Genomic DNA, 5,727 nt, shown 5'->3' with positions numbered 1-5,727 from the left:
ATTACCCTTTGTGGAGAATCTTGGTTGGGTATTTATAGTCTTTGGGTATGCTGATGTGGCAAGTTAGTTAGGGTCGGACCAGTAGTTGTCAGGGCAGTTAAAGTTGTGGGCCCAGTTAGTTATGACGTATCAGTTATCGTCCGCCCTTTGTGCGATACGGTTTGGTTCCCTGTTTGCTAGTCATTCGGTCCGACCAAGGACGTATCCTCATCAAGTCCCCCTAGTTCGTAGTGTTTGTTTTAGCAAAAATTTCGGACTATATGGCGAAGTATTTGGGGATTCGGGGATTCTGTTTTGCCGCCGAATTCGTTGATTTTCGAATTTTGAATTTGGGCGGTGATCTTTATATATTTTGGTAACCGTAGGTTACCCTAATTTTGCTTTTACTGATGTGACGGTTGACATACGTCACCCGTCTGACGTGGCGATGCTGGATTGGCTGCTTTGAGGCGGTGCATTTCCTTATAAAAAGAGACAAAAAGTAATTTTTGTTTTCACTTTATTACTTCATCTTCTTCACCTTTATCCTTTTTTTCTGAGACGAAACGTTCATCGCACAGGTTAGCGTCTTTCTTTTTTAGTATGGCGAACAAGAGTAATCTTTCTGGTTGTTTTAATGTTTTAAATAGGAGAGGCTTAGAATGGTATGTAGATAAATATGCCATCCATGCTTCTTTACACCCTACTCTCCCTGAGAAGGACACACCAATTTATCCCTTTGTTCCAGGGAAGATAGGGGTGTACACGCGCCTGTTCGACTACTACAACTATCGTCTTCCTTTGACGAAGTTTTTGATTGAAATCCTCTTATTTCACGAGGTTCATCTTTCTCAGATGAACCCTTTTGGCCTTGCAAAAATGTGCCATTTCGAGTTGTCCTGTCGTGGTTTAGGTTCTGATCCGGACCTGGATGTGTTTCGGGCTTTTTACAAACTGAATCGGTCCGGCAGCTGGTATACCTTCGAGGTTAGGAATAAAAACGCTTGTTGCTATACATGGATTACATCCAGCTTGAAAGATTGGAAAGACCGCTTCTTTTTGGTTGACGAACGGTGCGTCCCGGAGTTCATGACGTGGAGGCCAAAGAAGTCGCGCCTACCAGCCCCTCTTCCTGAAGACTTTGAGTTTAATAGAGAGCTATACTCGAATTTGATCAGGGAAGCCGGACGTATACAGAAGTATCCGGAACACATCTTGGTCATGGGACGGATAAGCACGATCTGGAGCGAACCGGAGTGGTACCCTACCCTTAAGTGGAATAAAGAGGGTTAGTCATGCGGTGTTTCTTGAATAAGTTTTGTTTTACTTTCGTTCGTTTGTATGTATTATACTGGATCGTACTGTTGATATTATTTATTGCTTTTAACTTTTGGGTGCAGCTATGGGTCTAAAGGATACATTGAGACTGAAGTCCTTTGATTCTACGGAACTTGACGTCCGAGCTACTAGGACGCCAAAAGGGGATCCTCCATATCTTAGCGTTGTTCAGGCAAATCTTTATTCGATACGGGAGCCAGAGGTTCCGGGTGATCAGGGAGGTTCGGCTGGTCAGGGGGGTTCAGGCTCGGCTCCTATGAATGTTGTTCCGGCTCAGGCCGTGGTGGTGTCTGGTAGTGATAAAGGCAAGAATATTAGTTCGAGCGGCACGAAGGGGTCTGGCTCCAAATTCATCATCGAAGACGAGGGAGTTCATGTTTCTGTCGAAGATGAAGGAGTGCACGCCGAAGAGGGCGAAGGGGGTGATGATGGTGATGATGAAGAACAACCTCAGGTCAGTCTGAAGAGAAAACGGGCTACTTCTTCAAAGTTCGGTCCAAAAGTTAAACAGATGAAGACGAAGATGTCTTTTAAAACTATCACGTTAGATGATGACGAGGACGATCTAGCCACTGACTTCTCTACTGCTGGGGGTTTATTGGCGAACCTGGATGCCCATCTTCATGGTGGTTGCACCCCGAGGGATCGTCCGGTTAAGGTTCTAACAAGTCCGTTATCTTTGGAGGGGGACACACCAAGGTTTTTTAGGACATTCATATGTCTGACCCCCTGTCTCTTAAGAAGATCGAGCCTTCTCCTTCGGGTAAGCTTACAACTGGGGTAGCTTCTAATGTCTCAAGGCCGAGTCCACAACCATTTGATGGTGGGGATAGTGCCTCTTCTTCCCCCTTGTGGTTTAAAACTAAAGCTGTTTTCTTGTCCCAGGAGTTAGGTTCGGGCGATGCTGGGGATATGGATTCGGCTCGAGCTTTGGAGAAGTATGTTCCTGAGTGGTCGTTGGTGAACAAAGACAGGATTGTGGATGCTTTGTCGGCCAAGATGGCTTTGTTTCATCTTGGGACTCCGGCCGAACATGCGCATTACCGGAAAATGAGCGGCCCGGAGCTTGGAAATGCCCTGATGCTGAATCATGCTCAGTCGAATTCTTTAGTGGTGGAGACTTATAAGCGTTGGATCGAGTCGGAGTCGAGCCGGTGTAAGCTTGAGCGTGAGATCGCTAATATGAAAAATGGGGATAATGTCCGGTCAAAAACGAAGCAAGAGCTTTCCTCCCTTCGATCTCAAGTAGATCGCTTGAAGGGGCAGGTTTTGGAAGCGAAAGAGGTCAACAAATCCTCCCAGGCTTCGGCTGCGGCGGCTCATAAAGCCCGGGATAAAGCTCTTCAAGACTTTGAAACTCTCAAGTTGAAGTTTGCTGATCTGGAGAAGAAGTTGGCTGGTTCGGAGAAAAGGCATGCGGCCGAGTTAAAGGAAATGAAGACATCTTATGACCAGCTCTTGGTCGATCACCACCGCTTGATGAACGATACGTTTGCGACTTTCTTTTTCACTGTGTTTTTTTACTAATTAGATTTCATTCTTTTTCAGACAAAGATGAAATTGAGAGAGCTCGCGATAGAGCGATCGAATCACACAAGGCAACAATCGATGAAGCGAAAGGCATGCTGACCTGTACTGACGGTGAGATGGTTGAAGTGTATGCCCAGGTGTCGGAGCTCATGCTGACTAAGCAGTGGTTTTTAACAGAAGGGGTTGCTTGGGTGGTAAGGCTAGTGCATGAGAGTCCCGAGCTGGAAAAAGTTGTCGCAGACCTGGTTAACAGTGTGAATGCGGCGGGAGCAAATGAGGGGATTAAGCAGGGCTTCAAGGCCGCTCATGACTCGGTCCGTTCCGTCGAGGAAGTTCCAGGATATGACGTGGGAGCCCAGGATGTGCTAAATGTTGCGATAAAAGCCTTTGACAACTTTCATATCTCTGTTCTTAGCAAAGTTGCAGATTTGGTGGATAAGCCCCCGTCCGTCATTAAGAAGAGGAGTGAGCTTCCCATCGTTAAAGAAGATCGTGAAGTTTGATTTGGTGTTCGCCTCTGCAGCCGTACGCTATTTTGTTTTTCATTGTGGCATGTACCAAACAGTTTAATTTTTCTGCTTTCAGTTTAGCAAACATATTTTTGTGGCATGTAATCGTACAGCTTAACCTTTTATTTTGGCGTGTAGTCGTACGACTTGTTGTTTTATTTTGCAACTTTGATGGACATGTCCCTTTGGTCTAGTATGAAGTCATGTTTTTCTTGACTAAACATGTTTATATCTGGCCTTTCCGCTTTTGAGTTTGTGTCCAAACTTTTTGATGTTCGGCCGTATTACTGTTCGGCCAACTAAGCGGCCGAACCTAGGTAAGAAGTTTTGTTTGTAATTAACTTCTTGCACCTATCAGATGCGTGTCTTTAGCTTAATAGATTTTCATGACTTGAACTATTTAAGCCTTCTCGATCGGCGCGAGGCATCGGTCGAGGCCCGTTTGTGCACATTTTATTTTTGTTCGAACTTATGTATATATGTGTTTGTACGCTGCGTTTTTGTACTTGTAAAGATATAGATCGCTTTATTCATTAAACAAGACTCCGGGGCATTACCCTCCCGGTTTTACAAAGGAAATTAAAATATTTCTCGGGGCATTACCCTCCCGAGTTTTTACATGGAAACTTAAAAACAAAGGAGTAGGAGATAGCGATCTTTCTTGGCCGTAGCAGGCCGCTCACATAAAACATTTTTTTAAATGCACCCCATTCCATGTTCTGGGTACGGGGGTTCCGTCGATCTTTTCCAATACGTACGAGCCCTTCTCGCTTGCTTCTTTGACTCGGTACGGCCCTTCCCATTTTGGTGTCAGCTTCCCGGGGGCTTCAATGCGGCTCGCATCGTTACTTCGGAGCATGAAATCTCCAACTTTGAATTTGTAAAGCTTGGCGCGAGCATTGTAGTATTTCTCGATCTTCTTTTTGTATCGGGCTTCTTTGATCGCCGCGATATTCCGACGCTCTTCTAGCAGATGAAGATTGGATCGGAGCTCCCGTTCGTTTTCCTCCCAGTTTTTGCACCTCTGATTTGGGAGTCCGATCTCTGCGGGAATTACAGCCTCGGTTCCGTATGTAAGACTGAACGGTGTCTCCCTGTTGCTAGTCTTGTGTAACGTTCGGTGGGCCCATAGAACGTTTGGTAATTCATCCGCCCAACCTTTGACTTCGTATCCCAACCTTCTTTTTATCCCGTCCACGATCCGTCGGTTTATCTTCTCAACCAGCCCGTTCCCCTGGGGATGGGCAACCGAGGAGAAGACTTGCTTTATCTTCAAACTTTCCCACCAGCGCTTGAACGGGTTCTCCGCGAACTGTTTTGCGTTGTCGCTAACAATGTAGAGTGGCAGGCCGAAACGGCACACAATTTGTTCCCAGAAGAATCTCGTTACATTGTAACCGGAGATGACTGTGAACGGTCGAGCCTCCACCCATTTGGTGAAATAATCTACTGCGACTAGCAAATATTGAGCGCTTCCGCTTGATCGTGGAAAGGGACTGACTATGTCGACGCCCCACTTTTGGAAAGGCCATGCTGTGGTTACCGGGATCATTTCATTCTTAGCCCAAAGTCTTATTGGTGCGTGCTTTTGGCACTCATCGCATTGCTGGAGTTCTTTAACTGCACTTTCGTGCATCCCGGGCCAATAATACCCTGCATTCTTTACCTTCGTCATGATCATCTTGGGTCCCGCGTGAATACCGAAAATACCGTAATGAATTTCTCTGATGATGTAGCTAGCCTGTTCCGGATCGAGGCATTTTAATAGAGGGCCGAGAAAGGTCTTTCGATACAAACCTCCTTCCTGCATCTGATACTGGAGGGAGTTGTTTTGAATCTTTCTTGCTTCTGCTTTATCGACTGGTAAGAGATCGTGCACTAGATAGTTGATTATGGGTGTCATCCATGCTGGGACGGAGCTTCTACCTGCATAACATGGGGAGTAGCAATCGAGGGTGCGGTTAGCACTTCTACCCTTACTTCCTTGGCCAGGTGACTTAATGACATGGATGCCAGTTTGCTTAGTGCATCGGCCTTTTTGTTTTTGCTACGAGGAATGGGTTCAACTTTACATGACTCGAACGATGCCATAATTTGCTTTACTTGTTCGAGATATTTGATGATCTTGGCTTCCCTTGCTTCATAATCTTCGTTCACCTGATTTGCCACGAGCAATGAGTCTACATGGGCTATGACGTTTCTTGCTCCGACTTTTACTGCCAGACGTAGACTTGCTAATAAGGCCTCGTATTCAGCTTCGTTATTGGAGCTCTTGAATTCTAAACGGAGCGCATACGTCATATCCGTACCATCTGGATCGGTGAGAATTAAGCCTGCCCCTGACCCTTCGGAGCTCGAAGCTCCGTCTGTG

Source organism: Helianthus annuus, chromosome 8, assembly GCF_002127325.2.
Source record: "Helianthus annuus cultivar XRQ/B chromosome 8, HanXRQr2.0-SUNRISE, whole genome shotgun sequence".
Taxonomy (NCBI): Eukaryota; Viridiplantae; Streptophyta; class Magnoliopsida; order Asterales; family Asteraceae; genus Helianthus; species Helianthus annuus.
This window is presented reverse-complemented; position numbering follows the sequence as displayed.